The sequence below is a fragment of the Mesoplodon mirus genome (assembly GCF_964341445.2).
Source record: "Mesoplodon mirus genome assembly, chromosome: 9".
NCBI lineage: Eukaryota > Metazoa > Chordata > Mammalia > Artiodactyla > Ziphiidae > Mesoplodon > Mesoplodon mirus.
The window spans coordinates 53,465,901-53,489,806 of record NC_138985.1 but is presented as its reverse complement, the minus strand read 5'-3'; the positions used below and the strand labels follow the sequence as shown (position 1 = coordinate 53,489,806).

At 40.3% G+C, this 23,906-nt stretch overlaps 1 protein-coding gene across 7 annotated transcripts in view; it reads right to left on the bottom strand.

Annotated features, from left to right (window-relative positions):
• The window catches only part of ICA1 (islet cell autoantigen 1), a 146,862-nt gene extending 143,823 nt beyond the window's left edge, over nt 1–3,039 (bottom strand). For 3 of the 7 annotated variants that reach the window (XM_082632527.1, XM_082632533.1, XM_082632532.1), the window contains exon 1: nt 2,586–2,660. The gene's annotated coding sequence lies outside the window, so the exon portion shown is untranslated. Of the gene's footprint in view, nt 1–505; nt 698–2,585; nt 2,671–2,938 lie in introns of those variants that run through there. The other 4 variants (XM_082632529.1, XM_082632531.1, XM_082632528.1 and 1 more) reach the window with 3 other exon arrangements.
• Nucleotides 3,040–23,906: the final 20,867 nt, after the last annotated feature.

Below are 23,906 nucleotides of genomic sequence, written 5' to 3'. Positions count from 1 at the left end.
ATTTACTGCTACTACTTGAGTCCTATTTACTGTGAAAAGCATTTTATATATATTATGTCTAATTCCCACCACAACCCCACAAGGTGGATTTTCTTGGTCTATAGATAAGGAAGTAATGACCTAAAAAGCTCAAGTAACTTGCTCAAGGTCACATGGCTAATTAAGTGTTGCAGCTGGGGTTCCAATTCTGCTCTGTTGGGATCCAAAACCTGTCTTCTGCCCATCCTCCCTGGCATTAAATATGATAGTGGTATAAAACGTGACAGCTTGAGGAAAAAAATGTTCCTCCTGTATGTATCGGTATTGGAGTTAAAGGCTTTGCTGAGGCAGATTCTGGATGGGGGTGAGGATGGGAATGAGGTTAATTAATTAGTGATCTATGTTGACTCATGGACAAAAACATACAGATAGCATCCTTGTCCATGGTTCCCATAAATCTGATAGTGCAGATGGAATATAAAGGACATGAGTAGCCGGCGCACTGATCCTAAATGTTGCCACCTACCCTCAGGCTTCTAGATGTAGGGCTCAACCAATAAAGAGGAAAAATTCTTCCTGATCCTTGTGGCCTATTAACTTCACCGCCTTCTCCTGTATGAGGTTTCTATAACTTAAAAGTTCACACCAATACAGGTTTACCCTGCCTTGTCATTTCACAGTTGCCACACTTCTCTTCCTCTGATAAAACTGCCTGCACCTGAAAAAAAAAATGTACTGTTTAGTCAAATCCACTGAAAATGCAGCAGTTTTGAAGGTTTTCTTTTGAGTAACAAAATTGTCCATATTTTTCATAAGGTTGATGTGGAGAGAAATGCATGGTAATAAAGATGCTCAGAGAAAGCAGTCAGATAGAGTCTCAGGTGAACCAAATGAAGCAAAGACAGCTATAAAATAAACTTGCTAGGCATTTACCATCCAGTGTCTTTAGCGTGTAATGCCCTATGGATGGAGTGTCCAAGGTCAGTTTTTTTAGCCTTGGGTCTCTCTACTATTATAAGTACTCAGTAGCTTAACTGTCATTTTCTAAAGATTCATCTTTAATAACAGTACAACTCTTTACCTATGTAATGCAAAAAAGATCCAATTAGAAAGCTACATCTCCTTAAATTAAATATATACATGGCAGTCTGAAACCAAACAATGAGAATCGAAGTATTAAGGGTTATAAACTGATTTTGCCCCTATGGTATTCTCTACACATGATGTTTCAAAAATAAAGACTGCAACCTAAAACAACAACAACAAAAAATGGTTTGAAAATTCACTTAAAAGTGAAAAATGTGTGTTTTAAACAGAAGGTAAGAAATTGAGTCTGGAGCACTGATTTCAAACTAATAAGCATTTCTTATTTCATTCCCCCACCCCAAGGAACAGTTCAGATCGCAGAAAAACTAAACTAAAGGTCCACAGAAACCAACCTGATATTTTTCTGGCGAGGCTTTACTGAAATGTTTAGACAGGAACATGTTTGCAATGAGTCATAATTTATAGGACCTTGATGGCCAATGCCTTATGTGCGTTTCTTCCTACATTCAATAGCATTTTCAAACCAGCTGGTGGTACATTTTCCAGGCCCTGATAATTTTTATAAAGTTACCAGATCTCAGTTACTAAGGCTGCCACCCAGCACCCTTTCTCGTGATAATTTTTTATGCTATCTAAACAGAAGAGAACCTGATTCCCTTTTTGAACTAGAACTCTCCCCCAACCATCCAGTTAATGCCTTTCGCCAGAGAAAGGGCTCACGCACTATTTTTAAGACCCCCAAAGAGAAGTTGAGGTGCCTTCGGGGCACTCCAAGTAAAAAGGCAATAGGAAACGTTAATGGGAAGCCGCTCTGGGCAAAGGCAGACGCAGTAACAGGATATGTTCCTTTCTAGAGGAAGCAGGAGCTGCGATAGCCGCGAGGCAGGAAAGGCGGTGTCAGCAGCACCCAAAGGAAACGGGCGCGCCAGGGTTTGCAAGGACCTGGCCTGCTTAGGGACTCTCGCTCCAGTCGGGTCCGAGGTTGGTGAGCACTTCGCCCGCGGGAGATCAAGCTCAGGCCTCCCGGTACTAGTGGTTATAAAGAGTACCCATCTGCTCCCTGCCACCTCCGCCAAAGATGGGCAAAAGGAAGAGAAAAAGCAAACACCAGGAGCCGCGGCAGGTAAACTCGTCAACAAGTCAGCCCCGGACGCAAGTCCCTGCCCAGGAGGGACCTCGGGGTCCTGGGGCCGGAGGCGTTGGGAAGGCGAGGCACGGCGTGGGTGGGCGGAGAAGGGGGTGCTGCAAACGCCGGGTCCACAGATAGGGCTGGAGCGCGGAACGTTTCCCTCCGCGCCCCACCGGGGCTGACGCGCGCTCTCGAGGCGCGCGCGCATCATCCAGACCTTCCCAGGCCCCAGGGCGGCGGCGGGGAAGGGGAAGGGGCTGTGGCAGTTCTTGCACAGGGATGGGGGGCAGGAGGAGGCGACCTGCTTGTCACCGGCGCCCGCGGAGGGCTGGCAGCCCCAGGCCCCCGACCGCCCCGGCTGCCGGGCGTCTCCCAATGCAGCCTGCAGCCCGCCCAGCTCGCCCTCGCCACGGCCCCGTAGGGCAGGTACCTCGGAGCCCCGGCCCCTAGGAGCCTCCCGGCCGCGATCCGAGCGTCCCTCCAGCTCCCTCATCCGACGTCGGCGTCAGCAGAAGGAGAGGGAAGGGGGCGGAGGGAGCGCAGGAACCGGCCCTTCCTGCGGCGGTCGCCGCCAGACGGAATAGCAGCCGGCGGAACCCGTGAGCGCAGCAGCGCAGCGCAGTGGCCGGGGGGAGCGGGCGCCCTCGCCTCTCCGCGAGCGCCAGGGGCCGGGGCCCCGCCGTCGTCTCCCCTCCCCACTTCTCCCCTCCGAAGAATCTCCGGCGGGCGACCCCTCCCAGCAAGACCCAGGGACCCGGAGGAGGGAGGGGGCGATGGCCTCACCTTGTTTGGGGCGGGTCCGGGATGGGGGGAGTGAGTCTCACTCTCTCTATTCCCTGGGGTCTTTCCTCGACCCCCATCTCCTGGGGTACACCCCGCTCGGATCTGCCGCCCGGGGTGACCCCGCCCCTGCTCTCCCGCAGGTGTTCCACGTGTCCCATGCATTTGCGTCACAATGACCTGGCCTACAGGTGGGAGCAGCAGCGAACGCCCCAGGGTTCCCACTGTGCTGGGCTTAGCGCGTGCTGCTTGCTTCCATTGTAGACTGCCGTGGCTTTAGAGGACAGGAGACTTCATGACTTCAATGCCAAGAAAAGTTACAGAGCCCTGTACCTGGGAATCAAGTTTGGGCTTAAAGTAAAAAGGCTCTGTGAAAAAAACACAACTGTATATGTATATATATTTTTCATTCCCATATATTCATATATTTTTTATACTTAAGTTACTGACGCTTATAATAATTTCATCTTCTCTTATTCTTTGTTATCGGGAAAGAACCAAACCCTTCTTTTTTGAATACCCTGCAGTGATCACATGAAGAAATGGTGTTGGAATAGTTCCTTCCTAAAATCATCTATGCTGAAAAGCAGTCCCAATGTGCTATGACTCATCCCTGATTGTGTTATATATTTATTAAAAAGTTCATTGAATAGTCACTGATTGAAACAATTTAACAGGGTGGAACGAAAGATGATTATTGAGTAATGATACAAACAAGTCTGAAATTCACAGGTGACAAGAATGGGCTGCTTGTTATGTGCCAGGCATATGCTGTAAACTTTACATTTAATCCTTACAGCAACCCAGTCCTGTGGGTAGGGTATTATCCCTATTTTACAGATGAAAACACTGCCCAGAGTACCATAAAGGCATTCAGCCAATAGGATGTGGAGCATAAGTTTGACTCCAGGGTTGTCTGAACCAAGAGATTTAGTTTAATCTCAAGATAGAAAGGTGTCTGACCAAGATGCAAAGTGAAAAAGTATAGGAGAAGATATTGACATTTTAATAGAAAGGTAATAAGATAGTACAGCTCCAGTAATTTATATAACCTTTAAAGTTGACATTATTCTTTGGATATATTCTTTGAGGTTTCTGTTTGTCACAGATGGATTTGAGCCTGTCCCAGTAGGGCACAAAATATGGAGCTGAGCAAATATCAAGGTCTTGAGAAACGGTTATGAATAAACAAATACTGATGAATAGGATCTACAAATAGCAAATTGATAAAAACCTGAGATTCAGGAGAAATTTGGGGAGAGAAAAACATTGCTCCTATATATTTGGCATTTATAAGAAGCATTCAAATGAATCTGTTGACAACACAAGCCAAATGATTATCCTGTTTGTAAAAAGGAAAAAAAATCCTTTTAAAATGAGAAAAAAAACCTTCCTTGCAAAAGAGAGATGATTAAGATATTTTGTTTTAAAATATTTGATTCCAAGTACCATTAACTTATGTGTTAAAACCTAGTTTAGGGAGTTTAAAAGAAACAGATTATTTTTAACAGAATGAAGTGCTATTTCTATCATAGTAGGTGCTCAATAAATGTTGGCTGAATGTATCAATCAGTAATCACAGTATTGAGAGAGAAATAAATCACAACATTTCCTGATTCTAATGTTCTCCTTTCCACCAATGGTGATTTACTAGTTACGTGAAAATGTGTTAGAAACCCTATTTATCAAAGGCTGGCTTTGTGGCAGATACTTACATTTGTTAATGAGCCAAATCTAGATATCTAGAGCCAGTAGAATGGCAGGTTGCTTGTGTGTTCAAAGTATCTCCTCAAAATGCAGATAATTAGAACACAGGCACTGGGGGAAGTGAGCAAGAAAGCTGATTTATGGAACTAATTACTCAGGTTTCCTTTTACCTTACAAAAGGTCAAGGTGGAAACCTGGGCCATGAGTCTAATAACCTATCATGGAGGCTAAAAGCGGTTTCTAAGACAATGTCTAAAAGTGAACAGACATGTGATACTGCCTAGTCAACATGGCACTGAGATTCCTTGGGCTCCTAGAGTTTAAGATAAAGCTTTAAATGACTTTTCATCATTATTTGTGTTGTCCTAACATTTGGGATAATACTTGAGGGAGGAAATAATAAACTGGTGCTCATTCTACATCACCACAGTGAGTACTTTTCCTTCCCATTTAAAAAACTGCTCCATCTATAACACTTCCATTGTTTCCGGGTATCAAGTTGTTGTTTCAATCTTGCAGAGCACCCACAATATGCTAGTGAGAACTGGAAACAATTTCTGAGACGAGAACGGCTATTGAATGATGGAATCTTAAATTGTGAAAGAAATAATGTGCATTTTCCAGAGTGTAACAGGATCACAAAGAAACTTTTCCACAGAAAAAAATCTGTACATATTCAATGAAGTTTTTGAGGGCTTCCCAGTTTCCAGATGTGTTAGTTAACAGGACCACATGAATTAGGGATTGTGTTAGGCTGCTATTAACAGAGACCCAGAATAACAGTGGATTAAATGAGATAGAGATTATTTTCTCTCACCTTAAAAGAATTGGAAAGTAGGCTGTCCAAGGCTGTGTGGCCTCTACTGGGTCCTCGGGGTGTTGCCCTCCTCTCCTTCTATTCCACCATTCTTAGCAAAGCAATATTGTTTAAAGGTATATCCAAGCTAGGATGTGGAGAAATGGGAAACTTCAGATATTGCTGGTGGGAATGTAGAAGGATGCAGACAATTTGAAAAATGGTCTAGCAGTTCCTCAAATGATTAACTAGAGTTACCATATGACCCAGCAATTCCATCCCTACATATATATCCAAGAGAAATGATGACCTATGCCCACACAAAAACTTGCACATATAGCAACATTATTCAAAATAGTCAAAAGGCGAAAACAATCCAACTGTCTATCAGTGGATGAATGAATAAACAAAATATAGTGCAGTGGAATATTATTGGGACGTGAAAAGAAATGAAATACTGTTACATGCTGTGACTTGGATGAACCTTGAAAACGCTAAGTGAAAGAAGTCAGCCACAAAAGTCCATGTATTATATGATCCCATTCATATGAAAATCTAGGATAGGGAAACCTATAGAGACAGAAAGTAGACTGGTGTTTGCTTAGGACTGGAGAGAAAAAGAAAACATACATATCAACTTATATACATGCATTAAAATGTAAATATGGATATATATAGACACAAATTATTCATCTACATATAATACAATATATTTTAGTGCACTGTTTATATTTTTAATGTTCTGAATGCTCCTTAGGCTCTCAGCCAACAAGAGCAAGTGAGGCAGAATGCCCTTGTGCCTCTTGGTGAATGGCCACCATAATGCAAATATGTGCTCTACCATTCATCCAGGCAGATATTTACAGTTTTCTACAGCTCTGAAATCCTTTTATTTTCTGACTCATCTTTGACAGCATCATCTATACTCTTGGTACCTGTCCAAGAGTAAGCTGCTGAGATAGAGCTTAAGCTATTATTATTATCAATGTGTTTAATAAGAGCTATACATGCGAATCTCTCGAAAGCTCAGTTCATTAATAAGAAAAACGCTTTTTCTTCAGAGTTGCTAGGAAATTAAAATTAAGATAATCTTTAAAGTAAATTTTGGAAAAAATGACATTTTAAAGATTATTATTAAATTTGTTGTCTGATTTTTATCAGTGATAGAAATTTAAAGAAAGGTTAAGCTAAATTTTATCAGCAAAAATAAAGTTATTTACTGTATTGTGTAATACAGATATTAGATATACTCAAGGATATGTACTAAATATCTTGACCAATTTTGGTTTAAATCTTGTGATCAGTTGTGCTCTCTACATAGCAAAACAAAGCTTCTATTATACTCTTAGCAGGTTTAGTTATATCTTTATGCAAATTTGTGTGCGCGTGTGAAAATAGAACAAATGTTTAATTAAAAGCATTAGCTTTTGTTAATTAATAACTTCCTTTCCCTTCAAAATTAAAGCTACAATGAAGAGAGGAGGCTTATTTTACACTGAGGAGAAAGGTAATTCTTTTCATTGCCACACCAGCTTGGATTTATGAATAAATAATACAGCTTCCCACACCTCCACCCCAGTATCATTCACTGGAACTTCTGCAAGAAAAATGCTGGTGATGGCATCAAAAAGGGACACCTCATTCACTGCAGGTGGAGAATTTCGTTTTATCATGTACCATCCAGTATAATCCTGCTTCTCACTAGGAACTGTGCTGGGATTTGGGCAAACCTTAGCCCAGAGTTCATAGCCGTGCCTTGGTCTTGGCAGATTTAGGGCTAATGACCCCCTCAAAGGGTCACTGGCTAATAAAGAACAGGACTTAACTGAAAGATTAGGATGGAACTCTCTAGGTCTTTGGTATCTCTCTTTCTCTGTGCACAGGTGGGAACCTAGTTCCCCAATCAGGGATTGAACCTGCATCCCCTGCATTGGAAGGCGGATTCTTTACCACTGGACCACCAGGGAAATCCCATTGATCATCTCTTCATATATCTTTTTGCTCTCTGTATACCATCTTTGGTGAGGTGTCTGTTCAGAATTTTTGCCCATTTATTAACTGGGTTGTTCATTTTCTTATTGTTGCATTTTAAGATTTCTTTATATAATTTAAATAACAGTCCTTTACCAGATGTATTGTTGAAAATATTTTCTTCCAGTTTGTGGCTTGTCTTCTCATTCTCTTGATAGTGTCATTTGCAGAGTAGAAGTTTTTAATTTTAAAGAAATCCAATTTACCCATTTTTTCCCCATGGATTATGCCTTTGTAGTTGTATCTAAGAAGTCATCACCAAACTCAAAGTTATGGACAATGCCATACTCTCATAAACTGAGGATAAAAACAAAATTTTTTCCCGTATTATTGAGAAATAATTGATATACATCACTGTATAAATTTAAAGTATACAGCTTGATGGTTTGATTTACATATATTGTGAAATGATTACCACAGTAGGTTTAGTTGACATCCATCCTCTCCTATAGGTAAAATAAAAATTAAAAAAATTCTCTTTGTGATGAGAACTCTTAGACTCTATTCTCTTAACAACTTTCCTATATATCATAGAGCAGTCTTAGCTATAGTCATCATGTTGTATATTACATCCCTAGTACTTGCCTATCTTATAACTGAAAGTTTGTACCTTTTCATCACCCTCCTCCAATTTCTCCTCTTCCCACCCTTTGTAACCACAAGTCTGATCTCTTTTTCTATGAGTTTGGTGGTTTTGGTTTTTTGATTTTTTTAGATTCCACATGTAAGTAAGATCATATAGTATTTGTCTTTGTCTGACTTATTTCACTTAGCATAATGCTGTCATGGTCCATCCATGCTGTTGAAAATGGTAGGGTTTCCTTGTTTTTTTATAGCTGAATAATATTTATATATATATCACAACTTTTTAATGCACGCATCCACTGATGGACACTTAGGTTAGAAACAAAAATTTTACACGCCTTTATGGAGGGCAATTTGGCAATGCATGCAAAATGTTAATTGTACATGCCTACGATGTCACACTTCCACTTTTAGGATATTTTCCCACAGAAATAATTAGGTGAGTGTACAAAAGTGAACATTTGAAGATGAGCATCACAACACTGTTTATAATATTAAAACTTTGAAAACAGTAAATTATCCTTCTAAAGGAAGGGTTAGTTAACTAAGTTATGGTACATTTACATATTGGAACACTGACAGCTGTTAAAAAAAATGAGGTCAAGATGTTTTCTTTCTCTTTTTTTTGAGTGAAAATAGCAGCTTGCACAACACCATGTGAAATATGATTCTATTTAAGTAAAGATTTTATATGTAACTTTAAAAGCATAGGCTTTTAATGATATTCACTAAAATGTTAACAGAGGCTGTCTCTATGGAGTAATCTCTTTTGGCTGATGTTGGAGGAGGGCAAAAGTTGCATTTTCACTTATACTCTGTGGTAATGCTCGGATTTTTTACAGTGTACATATAGAATTTTATAATTTGCAAAAATAAGATTTAAATTTTAACACTAGAAATAAATAAGAGAGATCCTCACCTTTGAAGATGTTTGGAAATACTGGTTATATGATTTCTAAAATTCCTTATTGGTTTAATATTCTATGCTTCTAACCTCTAGACTAACCTTTAAGATTCCTCCCAGTGCTAACAGCCTGTGGCTTCCTCCTGCTTGCTGCTGCTGTCAAGACAAATGTGAATTGCTTAAGTAAAGCCGAGGCACTCCCTGATGGTGAGAGCCTTACACTGGTTCAAGTTCTACTTAGTTTTCCTCATATTTCAAGTTATTTTATTCCTGGATGACGATCTTGAGCTGGTTATGGGAACGTGCAGAAAGGCCTTGGGGGTGGAAAAGCTAGATATGGTTCTAAGAAACTCTGCACTTCTTTGGGGGTCAGAGGTAGTTCAGATTTGAGTGGGAAGGGGATCATGAATTTACCTTTCATATCTATCTAGAGTTTTCTATTTTACTCTTAGGTTCAGGATATCACTACTAGGATGGCTTATTATTTGTTTAAGAAGAATTTATTATCCCCAATTTGGTCACTCAACCATGTTTTCCTCTCAGAGCTCTTCCTCATATGTGTTCAGGCAAGCTGAAAAGCCTCAAAATTATTTTGAATTCCTCTCTAGTAGTTTACCTCATATACTCAACTAGCCATTAAATTCTGTTTCACTGTAAGTTTATGATTCACTACAAGAAAGTACAGTTTCTTTTCTAGCGTCTCTCAGCTTTTCTGTCCTTTTTTCTCAGTCTTATTTCCATTTCCATTGTCTTTCCAACCCTGGCTGTTTCTTACCTGGAACTTTAAAACTTCTTTCCAGCTAGAATTGTGTATTTACATCAATACTAAGCCAGTTTAGATTGCTGCAATATAAGTATTTTAAGTACTTATTTTTGTACCTGCTTTATGCTAAGAATTGCATATGTGTGTATATGATTGTGTGGGTGTTGTGGGCGATGGTGGAATGGGGGGTGGGTAAAGTAATAGAAGACAGAACAAATGCCTTAGAATTACTCTTAGTTAAACCCTGCTATGATTCCCTGGCTTCAGTTGAAACTACAAAATCTTCCAAAGATTACATCAAAATCAAATGCCTGATCAAGAAATTCAAAACCTTCATCAGTCCTAATTCACCTTCCTCACCTTCCGACACTGATTTCTGCTTGTCCTCTCTTGTTCACCAGCCCCCATGTTCATCCTCCCGCCCCTGGACTCATTCACACAAGAATGATCACCATCCGCAACTGCCAAGGCCAAACTCTCACTGAAGGTGTCCTTCAACTCTGAGTTTAAGGTTCCCCAGCACCTCCTGGCCCTTCTCTTATCATGACCACAACTGCTGCCACGAGGTTTTCTGTATCTCCCAAATGCCTGTTAGAGTTCTCATTAAAGGCTTGCTGAAACAATCTTAATCGAAAGCTTTCTCAATCAGGAAAATAAGGACTACTGGACTTAAAATCCACACCCAGCTCAAACAGTTTGTATTTTCCCACAAGAGATGTACATAGGTAATTAGGTCTTTGAAGGCAAGAACTCTGACTTCCTCATCTTGTGTGTCCCCTCCACATCTACCAGAGTGCTTTAGATGTACAATCTTAGATGTTTAATGAAAGTTTGTTGAATTAATGAATGAATAGTTTATATACAACTAGACCCTCTGAGGGTGGATGTCAGTTATTTCTCTTGGCTTTGTGTTGGTAAGGTCTCTCCATTAATTCTTCGCCATTTTTTTAAACCTAAATTTGACATTCAAAACTATTGTTATTAGTGGGAAGCAGCCGCATAGCACAGGGAGATCAGCTCGGTACTTTGGGACCACCTAGAGGGGTGGGATAGGGAGAGTGGGAGGGAGATGCAAGAGGGAGGAGATATGGGGATATATGTATATGTATAGCTGATTCACTTTGTTATACAGCAGAAACTAATACACCATTGTAAAGCAATTACACTCCAATAAAGATATTTAAAAACAATAAAAACTATTATTATGCAATACTTATATGGCTTGATATTCTTTGTTATAGTTTCTTCCACACTTATTTTATCCTAAAAATCATGTAAGCGCTTTTTCTACAGACTATAAATGTGTGTTTCCTTCCAAATTTGTATATATGTTGAAATCTAATCCCCAAATGCGAAGGTATTTTGAGGTCGAGACTTTGGGAGGTGATTAGGTCATGAGGGCAGAGCTATCATGAGTAGGATTAGTGCCCTCATAAAAGAAATCCCAGAGAGCTCCCTCCCTCTGTGAAAACACAGCAAGAGGACCATCAATGAGCCGGAGAGTTGGCTCTAACCAGACAATGAATTTGCCAGTGTCCTGATCTTGGACTTCCCAGCCTCCAGAACTATGAGAAATTTCTGTTATTTACAAGCCACTCAGTCTACAGTATTCTGTTATAGCATCCCAAATAGACTAAGACAGCTTGTGAAACATGAGCATTCTCCAGCCCTTTTGGCCCTTTCCCAGTCTACAGAATAAGAAAATTCTGTGGAAAGTCCTGAGAATATTTTTTTTGTTTGTTTGTTTTTTTTTGTTTTTGCGGTACACGGGCCTCACTGCTGTGGCCTGTCCCTTTGAGGAGCACAGGCTCCGGACGTGCAGGCTCAGTGGCCATGGCTCACGGGCCCAGCCGCTGTGCAGCATGTGGGATCTTCCTGGACTGGGGCACGAACCCGTGTCCCCTGCATTGGCAGGCGGACTCTCAACCACTGCGCCACCAGGGAAGCCCTGAATCTGTATTTTTAACACCCAACCCAGGTGATTCTTATGGCCAGAGAAATTTGGAAATCCTGTTCTATTGAGAAATTTAATAAGTATTAGTTGAGGTTAATGGTTATCTTTGATCTTTATGCCAAATATAATTCCATGAGTATTAACTTAACGTCAGAATGCCTGAACTCCAACCTTGTTAATTACTGTCTGAGTGATTTGGGGCTAGTCCAGTGTTTCTCAAACTTGTCTGCAAATTAGAATCACAGGGTCTCTTTAAAAAATTCCAAGACCCAGGCCACAGCCAAGACCAATTAAATCTCATTCTCTAGGGCTGTGACACAGGCATCAGTATTTTTTGATGTTCCCCAGGTGACTGATTTCAACATGCAAACAACTTGGGAAGCGCTGGAATAATTTACCCTCTCTAAGCCCGTTTCTTCATGAGTAAAATGTGGACAATAACTTCCATTGTATAATGTTACTCTAATTAGTGCATGTGGATATACTTTATAAATGATAAAACTTTATATAAACCTAATTATATTTTAGGCTTTAAAATATTTTGAATAAAAATAAACAAATATGCAGATAATAATTTTAACATTTTCTATATATTTATTTTTTAATGCTTATCATTGTGATTGTCGGTTCAATAGTTTAGCATGGTAGATTCAGCTTGCAAAGGAAACCATCATTCAGAAATTCAGGTACATTTCCTTCAGGTGGCAGTAGTTCATCTGTGGCCCAAGTTTAAAGCAGTGATTCTCAGCTCTTACAGTGTATCAAAGTGCTCCTTGGCTGGGGTTTATCCCCAAAGATTCTGACTCAATAGGTCTGGAGTGGGACTCCATCAACTATAAGTTTATAAAGATCAACATGTCATTCTGTTGCCCTGTTGCTAACCGTGGTGAGTTTGCTATTTATGTTTAAGCCTTCTGCTTTAACCACAAGATTTAGTCATAAATGTTCTACTTTTTTCATGTCAGAAATACCTCTTCATTATGTAAAGCAGAAAATATTAGAATAGTTTAAAAAATGTTTGAAGCCATGTGGGTACCATTCCTTATTACCACTACCATTCAATCTTTATTCTAATATAATCTTACAATTTTTATTCTGGTATGAAATGGCCTTCTTGATATATACTCAACCTTACCAATGACTATGACCACTCTCTGCATTTCTAAAAATTCAAATGAGAATGTGTGTTTCCTCTGCTGGCCTGGAATCTGTCTCTCTAGGGTAGTGACTTTTCAACTTCACTGGGCATGAATAGCACCTGAGAGGCTCATTAACAATGTACCCTCTTTCCCAGACCTGGTGGATTAACCTTTGGGTTGAGCCCAAGATCTTGGATTCTAAGCTATCTCCCTAGGTTATTCCAATGCACACTAAACTTTGAGAACAATTGGCCCTATGGGAAAAAGAGGCTGGGATAGCTTTGGTAAGGTACAGACACTAAGGGAGGGCTCACAGGATCCAGACACAAAACTCTGTAAGGAACTCTGTGTTCCATTCTCTCCTCCCTCCTGTGCAAATAGTGGTAAGTAACTATGTTTTTACTCAGTGACCACGAGAAGAGTTACTAAGAATTGGTTGGTGTTAGTTCACAACCTCAGGAGCTCCCTGGGTGAAATTTGAAACTGACCCACACCCCGACCCCACCCTCACCCCCACGCAGAGAGAAAGGAGAGACCAAAGAAAAAGGCAGGCGACTCTATATTGGTAGATGGCAGTTAATAAGCAAGGGAACTTACGTACAAGGCTAGTCTTGGGCGGCTGCAAGATGAGCAGATGTCCTCATTTGCCCACTAGAATCTTAGGAGTACATAATGGTGTTCTGTCACATATACTGTCCAGATGGTCTCAATAACACGTAGCTCTCCCAATGCTGTGTCCTTGAAATGGCTTCCACTGTGAGAATGGTAGGCGGAATGTAAATTCCAAGGACAGGGGAGGGTGTAAGAAGCCTCCAATTGCTCAGGTCCAGCTCTTGGTTAACTGGTGGTCACATCCTTTGGTTGACCTCTTCCAACAGTTGGTAGGCTTGGAGCAGTAAAGCGTATTAACTTTTGTTGCCAATCCTAGCATGCAGCCTGGGTCAGAGAAGACGCAGTAAATACTTACTGGTTTACAATGAGGAAATACTCCTTTCCCTGCTCCTTCTGTTTTCCTTTCGTTCTTCAACCTGACTTTTTCCCACCTTTGTCTTTTTTCCCTGGTTTGTTGGTTTGTGGTCAATTCTTTTTTTTTTTTTTTTTTGTGGTACGCGGGCCTCTCACTGTTGTGGCCTCTCCCGTTGCAGAGCACAGGCTCCGGACGCGCAGGCCCAGCGGCCATGGCTCACGGGCCCAGCCGCTCCGCGGCACGTGGGATCCTCCCGGACCGGAGCACGAACCCGTGTCCCCTGCATCGGCAGGCAGACTCTCAACCACTGCGCCACCAGGGAAGCCCTTGTGGTCAATTCTTGAAGAAACATCCATCTAGAACAGATCTAGACACAAAAAGAAAAAAAAAAGCCTCTATATCAGAAATCACATCGATAACAATTAAATCACCCAATTCATATTTAAATTGTACCATTAGCACATTTAGTAATTCACTTGGGTTAATTATTTTTACTGTTATATATAATTGTATTCACTTGGGTTAATTATTTTTACTGTTATATATAATTGTATTTGGCCCATCTTTCATTTCATGACTATGCTTTTATTTGTTTACTTTCATTTACCAGCACTTTAATACATCCTGAAGTTTCATCTGCCTATGATTTCAGATAAACTGTGTTCTTTCTGCAAAACATACAGTAAGTGATTTCTACTAAAATATGTTAGATTGGTAGGAACATATGATATGGATGGGTCACTGAATTTTCATATTCTATATTTTATGTCTTAAAGAAACTTGTGAATTAATCATTTTTTATGTTAAATCAGTATTGAATAAGCATTAGACTCATCAGTACTTGAAGCCAGTAGAATCTTAAGACTAGACTTAAAAAAAAAGTTAGATTAGGATAAGAGCAGGCAAATTGATTATTCTTTTCCCAAATCCTTTGCTTAAAACTCCAATTATATATACAGCTCTCTGCCCTCTCCCCACCATTCCCTGCTTCCGTAGACAAGTTGTGTTCTTTATTGTGGTTTGGAAAGGACTAACCATAATGGCTAGATCAGTACTGTTTAAATAAGAGCTATAATTGTATCCACACCATCTCTATGTTTGTTTAAGCTCTATTACTTCTCATATAGATTATGGCAATTGCTGCTCATCCCAGAACTACCCTCCCAACCCATTCTCTAGCCTGAGACTAACTAAGGTAATCTTTCTAAAGTACACATTTTGTTATTTCTCTCTTTTGCTTAAATTCTTCTGTTGGTCTCCTGTGCTGTGTTCTCTGTTGTTCTGGCCACCCAGAATGACTTCTTTATACATGGAAATGAAATGAGATTCTTAAATTTAATATTAGAGGGTATATATGCCTGTCCTTCCTGGGGCGTGGCAGCTAAAAGAGGAGAAGCTCAAGAGCTGTCAATGGCCATGTTCTTCACCAGGTACAGGAACCCATGGGGAGAAGCAGATATGAGAGGGAGCAAGCTGCTGGTGCTATTAGAAGCCCTGGTTCAAGTAGTCCCTAACCCTTGGCTGTACCCCTTTTCCTTCTAGAAGTTGGTTGTTCCGCCCTTCCTTGTGTCATATGAGATACCCCAGTACATTCCTATAATGTCCCTCCTTTCACCTAAGTCAGTTAGAAGTAGGTTTTTGTCACTTGCAAACAAAAGAGTTTTGGTTAGAAGAGCTTGTAAGGAAAAACACAACTGCTCCTGATACATAGCAAGCACTCTGTTAGAAGTTGTCACTATGATTTGTCTGATTATCAGTGTCATCCCTGTAACATAAGGATGCGTATCTGCCCCTTAGCTTATATTAATGCAGAATTGGCACTTAAGTAATGATTGGTAAAGTAATCAACATTAGTGCAATTGAAGAAAAAAAAAAAAGAATAGCTTGTAAGGCCCTGCATGATATGGCCCCAGATTATCCATTCAGTCTCCATATAAATCTTAGGAAGATGCTCAGCTGCAAGTAACAGAACAGAGACAAATAGACTTAAATAATAAAGGCATTTTGTTTTCTCTTGTACCAAGAAGTGTAGACAAAGATAGTTCCAGGGATGGCTTATCAGCTCAGCTAAATGATAATGCCTTAGCTCTTCACAACTCTTTGGGTCTTTCCTTGATCACAGGATGGCTGTAGCAGCTCCAGACAGTCTTTAAGACCTATGTGAGCATCCTAGATAAGGAAGCAGAGGACAACAGCTTTCTCCTTGGGAGGGTCTGTTTTTAGCCTGGAAAGGAAGTATCAGCTGACTTCTTAGATCTCATTGGCCAGAACTGGGTCACATGCCCAACCCTAGACTCATGATTGTGAAGTGAAAATTACCTTGACTCATTATCAAACTGTCCTTAAATCCCTGGATCTGTGCCAATTATCTGAGGCTCTGTTAGCAGAGAATGGAAAGTGGGGCTGTAGCATAGCAAGAAACCATGTCTCCCACACATATATTTCCACTATCCTCCCTGTCCTTCTACTACCACCAGCACCACCACCCCAATTCTAAGAGCCAGTCTTACTGAACTGCCTTCAGTACCCCAAAATGCTATGCTCTCTGTGGTGTCTGGGTCTTTGCACATAATTTTGCTTTGCCTAGAACACACTCTCTTTCCTTTACTAACATTTACTAACATCTTGGTCTCTTTCATTTACTAACATCTTGGTCTGCATGGCTCCTACTTCTTCTATTAGGCCTCAGTTTACATATCATTTCCTTTGGAAAGTCTTCCCTGACCCCCAACACCCCCGATACTCCAGCACCCTCTTGTTAGTCTTAGACCCTGCCAAACTACAGATCTTCCTCGACCTCTGATGGGTCTTGATGGGGTTGTGTCCCGATGAACCCATTGTAAGCTGAAAGTATGGTAAGTCGAAAATGCATTGAATATACCTAACCTACCGAATATCATAGCTTAGCCTAGCTTACCTGAAACGTGCTCAGAACACTTACATTAGTCTACAGTTGGGGAAAATCATCTAACACAAAGCCTATTTGATAACAATGTCTTGAATAACTCATGTAACTTATTGAATACTATACTGAAAGTAAAAAACACAATGGTTGTCTGGGTTAGAATGGTTGTGATTGCGTGACTGACTGGGAGATGCCCGATGTCATGAGAAAGTATCATACTGAACATCGCCAGCACAGGAACAGATCAAAATTCAAAATTCGAGGGGCTTCCCTGGTGGCACAGTGGTTGAGAGTCCGCCTGCCGATGCAGGGGACACAGGTTCGTGCCCTGGTCCGGGAAGATCCCACATGCCGCGGAGTGGCTGGGCCCGTGAGCCATGGCAGCTGAGCCTGTGCATCCAGAGCCTGTGCCCTGCAGCAGGAGAGGCCACAACAGTGAGAGGCCCATGTACCGCAAAAAAAAAAAAAAAAAAAAAAAAAAAAAAAAAAAAAAAGAAAATTCGAAGCATGGTTTTTACTGGATGTATATCACTTTTGCATCATCATAAAGTTGAACTATAGTAAGTTAGGGACCATCTATATATTGTAATTTTCTGTCTACTTATTTATAATCCCTACTAGACTGTAATCTTTTCTTTTTTAAAAAATAAATTTATTTATTTATTTATTTGGCTCTGTTGGGTCTTCATTTCTGCGCGAGGGCTTTCTCTAGTTGCGGCAAGCGGGGGCCACTCTTCAACGCGGTAAGCGGGCCTCTCACTGTCACGGCCTGTCTTGTTGCGGAGCACAGGCTCCAGATGGGCAGGCTCAGTAGCTGTGGCTCACGAGCCCAGTTGCTCCACGGCATGTGGGATCTTCCCAGACCAGGGCTCGAACCCGTGTCCCCTGCACTGGCAGGCAGATTCTCAACCACTGCACCACCAGGGAAGCCCTAGACTGTAATCTTTTGATGGCTTATTGACTGAGTCTTATTTCTCTATGACCTCACCTAGAACCTGTACATAGTAGGTGATTAATAGATACTTGTAGAAGTAAATGAAGTGAAGCAATTTTGAGGTGCACTCAAAAACATATGTTAAAACCACTTAAAAAAAGTAATAGGGACATAGATATTAATTTACTTCTGATTTTTGTTAAAGGGAATAGACAAAAGAGTGGTTTGTTAAAAAAAATTCCTTAAAGACATTTAGATTTAAAAGTCTTCGCTTTGGTGGCTTCCAAAGAAAGAGAATGGCAAAAGATGATTTCTAGTTCAGGCAGGGTGATATTTATTTTGCTTGTCTCGCACAAAAGCTAAAGATTCTAAGAGTTTTTGAATGGTTTTTAAATAGTTTTCCAAGCGGGCATATTTTTGCATATGCATTCATAACATAGAAACTAAATGTAGCTAAATGAATTTACTTGAATTTTATAAGATGCTATCTTACTTTGTAACTGCTTGCTACCATTAGGAAAAAGCAATAATGTGACATGACAAAACACTTTCAATTCCTTTTGTAAGCAGATAAGTTTAAATAAGGAATGAATGAATGAATGAAATAAAGTGGGAAAAAATATGACCAAGTTTGATTACTATAATAGAGCAGCACCTTGAAAATTTAGCACTTTGAAGTTAAATATTGAGTTTGTAAATTTATATGAGGTAGTGAAACATTCATTCATAATATTTTTTAAAAGAGAATTTACCAGACACAGTGAGTTGGGGCCTCTTTGGATTTTAAACATAGTATTGCCACTTTTGGGTGTCATACTGTGACATTTTTCTGGGTGACACCCCAAAAGCTGTCCATTTGGAGTGGGGCCCAAAGTGGGAGGGGGCTGTCCAGCCGGTCCTAGCAGCAAGGCAAGCATCTCTGCCTTGGCTCTTGTGAGCTAGTGAATCCAGTGCTGCTGGAATAGTCTGTGGCCCATGCAAAAGCTGTATGGAGCCGAGGACAAGCCCCAGCAAGACCACCGCAGAGGAGACCTTTTGTGTTTGGGAAAATGCAAAAGCTACTTTATCAAGTGACTCTTCATTGAGAAATGAGTCCTGGCTTATTGCTAGTTTCATGTAGAGACTGGAGCACTCAACCATCTGGCATTAGATGGCCATGGTACCTCAATGCCTGACATGAAATAGTGTTGTCTCAGACACTTAGCATAAAGCCAGGCATTTCCAGAAGTAATCCACATCAAGTGGGTTGAGATGGAAGAGAAATTTATGAGGCTGAGTTTATGAGAAGCCTGAAGACACAGGTAAATTGTATGAGCAGGTAGTTGCACTTCTACATTACTCTTTCTTCCTTATGACTCCTGGGGAGTTTCCTATGACTAGTGGACCAGGGACAGAGTAACTTGAACCTGGTGTACAGATGGCTTTGCATGATACGCTGGCACCAGACAGATGAGAGGAAGTGTTGCTGTTCTTCAGGGTGGCCCTGAACTACATTTGAGAAGGGGAATGCTTACAATAGTTAAATTTTGAGCAGTAATTTTATGTTCACTTTGTCTAGAAGGAAACATTTTATTGTCTACTTTGCCTAAGGTCAGGATCTACACTGATTCTTAAGCACAGAGGTGCTCAGAGGTGAGCACAGAGGTGATATTCAAAATCTGTAACAAGAAAGGCAATTGGAATCTATCACTCAAACTGGGGCTGAAGACCCCCTGTTGTGCCAGATGTTAACCCTTTTATTGCTGAATTGTAGGGAGTCAGAGATGTCTCTGAGGACAGAACCAGACTGACTTGGGCAATGGTGGATATACCGGGGCAGGGGGCTTGGGACAGTGGCAATATTTTAGAAATGGTTAGGGTTGAATGAGTACATACGGGGTAATTTTGTTGTCCTGGTCTGACTAGATGGTCAGGGACTTAGAAGGATCAAGACTGGAGAACTGATGACAAGAAGGTTTTAGGGGAGGGTGGATGGATCTTTCAGAATGGGCCCAGAGGGTGAGAATATCTGTATCCATGGGAATGCTCACTAAGAGGCCTGCATTATTAAGAGGTTCTTAATAACCAGGAGAACAAAATGACTCCTTCTATGGGAGCCAGTCATCCTCCTTCTCCAGCTAGTCTATTGGTTCATGGATATAACAGCTATGATGGCCAGCATGGAGGTAATATTTGGACTCAACAACATAAATTTCCTTTCAACAAAACTGATTCACATACTGTTAGCAACAGTGACTAGCAATGTGCTTCTAGGGGACCTGACCTACTACCCGGTGGCAGATAACTTATTTTGAGTTGGAACTGCCCTTTCATCATGGAGAAGCAGCATTTTATCATCACTGGAATAGTCTTTCTGGATTTGGATTCTCTTTCCCTGCTTACATGCCTCTAAAGCATCATAGGATTCCATACATGGTTTCTGACCAATGAACTCACTGCATTACAAAACAAGCAAGGCAATAGGCTACTCACTGCCTGGCCTTACTGTATAGATATCCAATCACCCTGATGAAGCTAGACTCCATTGGAAACTTAGCCACAACACTATCTAAGAAGTAGTCCCTTGTGACATTGGTGTGCTCTGGTGTAGGATGTTGAACATGAGCAGAAGCAGTGACCAAATGTTTGATATTGTTTTCATAGCCAGAATGCAACCTAGGACCTAGGGGTGAAGACACCTCTTACACTACAGCTACTCTTTCACTTTCAGAGTTTTGGCTTTAATTCTTTAAAATTATTTCTTTAACTCTTTAGTGTAAGGAATTCAGTATTCATTGAAGGGATGCTTCATCTAAGGGTTAAAAAAAGTGTAGGTTTTATTGAATTGGGAGCTGAAACTGCCACCTAGATATGTTAGATTCTTTGTGCTATCAGGGCAAAGATCCTTGGCAAGCTGTGGTGTTGGCTGAAAGCCAGAAGAACTTGGAAGAAGTTGAGAAGAAATCTATCTTATAAGTCAGCAGCATTCTTGTGCATGCCCGCAGAATGGGGGACTTGCACGAGTATTTGCTTGCTAAGTATGCTATTTATTCTCGTGTTTCCTTTTAAAATGATAATTAAAATAATTATTTTTTTCTTTTCTTTCCTCTTTCGGCCAGGGGTATATGTTATCTAAGTAGTGGTTGAGTTTATCATGTAGTCTATAGGCTGTAGAATACTGAGATGGGATTGTGACAGAACTGAAGAGGAATGGACACAAGCCAGAGGTCCTGGGCTCCACAGCCAATATCTCACCCCTGTGTGCAGTGGCTGGAAATGACTGTGGTTGTCTCCCATTGTTGTTGTGTGAGAACTGGTTGGATCATGTGTTATGAGTGGGTTTTTTGTTTTGTTTTGTTTTTTTGGATATAGGAAAAAAAGGTATGTATTAGAGAGAGAGAGAGAGAGACAGGGAGAATGAATGAATGTGTGTGGTTGTGTGTGCGTGTGTGTGTGTGTGTGTGTGTGTGTGTGTGTGTTCTGGGCAGCCAGAGGGTAGACTGTAGCAGATGGCTTTGGGGTAGCTGTATGGTCAACTGTGATTTCTCCTTTCTCAGAGAGATTATTTCTTTGCACATAGACATAGGCCCAGGAAATTTTATCTCTGCTACGTGATTCTGTCTACCTAGTCATAGATGTTTGTCTGGGAGTTTCCACTTGATTATGTTCGGCATCTTGATGATTAACATTTGGAATGGTGAGACAGAGAGTTGGAAAGCCATTTGATCCCAGTCACATTAGTGGCAAATTCTAGAGAGAGATCTATAAACTCATTGATGCCCTGGAAGCTCACCAATTCCTGTCCTTTTAAGCCTTTGTCCTTTACCCCTTCGTTGGATTTCATGAAATGCTCTGAAACCCCTCCCATAATCTTCCTTTGTTGTCTAAGTTAGCCAGTGTTGTTTTACGTTCTTCACAACCAAAGAATATTAGTTAGCTAATACAGAAATTAAAGACTACCTATGTATGGGGTGGTCCTAGATGTGGTTGCTTAATTTTAATAAAAAATCATCAATTATTTGTGAAGAAGAAAACTATAAGAAGAAAGGAAGACTTCCAAGCTAATCTCTTGCTTCATGGGCTTACACTGCCCTCCCTCTTCCCTTAATTCTGTGACGGAAAAAACTCAGCATTAATTATTGGAATAATTGTATTTATTTTTCTAAACTTAAAATTCGGATGTACAGAGGAGATGGCATGGGGAGGAATGAAAAACAGCATCTACTGCAGCTGGTTTAGTGAGAGAACTGGGTCAGATGGACAAGAAGTAAAGATACAAACACTTGGAATAAAGGTAAGCAGAGGATCAAAACAAGTGTAAATACATAAGCCGGATGAAGTCCTCCAGTGGTAGCTTCCTCATACCTGTACCATTTTACTAATCCCACTGCCACTGGGACACAAGTAGATGTTCTGGTGGTAGTGGATACAGGCTATAAAGAAACTTCCCAAATAAACAGAATTATAAATTGGTGGCTTTATGTATATCATTAATGTCACCTTCTCCCTGTTTATTTTCATTCACTGGTCTTTCCAGCTTTCTCCTCACTGAAATCTAATATTCTCTATTATATATTAATGAAGTAGTTCTCAAACTTTAGTAATCCTAACAATTACCTAGGGGGTGCTTGTTAAAATGAATATTCTGGGCTTGCCCCTCAGAGGTCCTAATTTATTAGGTTCAACGTAGGACGCAGGAAGCTCTACTTTTAATAAGAACCTTTAATAAGAACCAGGATTTTCAAATGCAATTAGTCATTGGTTGAGTGACTATGTGTAAATTATTTTCCAAACCAGAACATTTTTGAGAGTGAAGTGAGTTGCTACTAACAATTTTTCTGGTAGAACAAGTGCAAACCAGCACTGTCCCATGGAAACCATGACATGGCCAGTAATTGATCACATCTGAGAAACACTGCTACATGAAATTAAATTTCAGTCATAGCAACTCAGACAATTCACACTTAAACTGATTGTGGTTATAAAAGTCCTTGTTATATACGAGAAATTTTAGGCCTTAAGGAAAGGCAGATGGAAGTCCCTTTATTTTTCAGGTGGGAGATCGCCTGCCTGCTGTACCCCCAAAATTAATATAACCTTTGATTGGCTTGTTTTGCCAGTGATTTTTGAGACAGTTCAAGCACTTTTAAATCACACAAAAAACCTCCTTTATTCTTCCCTCTTTTCATTCCTCCCTCCCTGCCTTCCTTCCCTCATCAATTTTTTAAATCAAATATTCACTGAGGAATCCAGAAGACTGAGAAAGAGTCTGGGAGAATGCACCATGGACCCTCATTCCTCTTACTCTTCATAAAATGCAGAGACAGCCCAGCTCTTGAAACTGGTGCAATTTACTACTGTTTTGGATAGATGTTTTGCCAAGCATAATTAAAAATACAACAGAACCATGTATTTTACTTTAAGGCTAGTTTAGTAATTCAACCAGAAACACCTTAACCTTGAATGTTTAAAGGACGAGTTACCTCAAAGTATTTTTAAGCGATGTTAGACTGTAAATATGAAATTTTGTCTCTTTTGTCTGGCATCATGGTCATTGTGTTTAGAGTTATTCTTGTGGGTGAAGATTAGGTTTCACTTTGTTCTTTTCCAGTTAATTTTGGGTTTGCATTGTAGAAAACATATCAAGTGTGTCAGAAAGTAAGAACCTGCTGGGGAGGAGGAAGGCATTAACTATTTCAGGCACTAATAAGAAATGGTACTTGATGCAGAAGTAAATTAGTCAATTACATTCATGGTGAAAAGAACAAAATGAATGTTTCTTTAAAAATTCCTGACCTTTTGAATTATTTTTCCCCATAGAAAATGATCCACCTCTCCAATTTTTAAAGCTAAGAGTTGTAGTGAGCTTGGAAGAACTTTATTACTTTTTCTCTCCTTTATCAAAATAGAAAAGGGATTTACTTAGGAAGATAAAATCATCATTATTTGATCTTTGTTAATGCTGTGTCATCTTATAGATGTTTTTAAAGACTTGGAACATGAAGCACTTTGATAGAGAGACACATTTTTCTAAAAGTTATTTTTTTCTTGAACCTTTCATTTTTCATATATAATTACTGGAAACACAATTTAAAAATCACAAGGTGAAATTCTTAATTTAGACTTAGCTTTCCTTAAGGAATTCAACAGGAAGCAAATGTCAACTCTAAATAACCCCTTTTTAATGCATAGGCCATACTATGGTGTGTGTATTGTCTATAAAATAAATGTCATGTTCAGCTTCTGTTAACCCACATTATGCCAGGAAATTTCCTAATGGCTCTTTCAGACATTTTTTTCTTTCTGT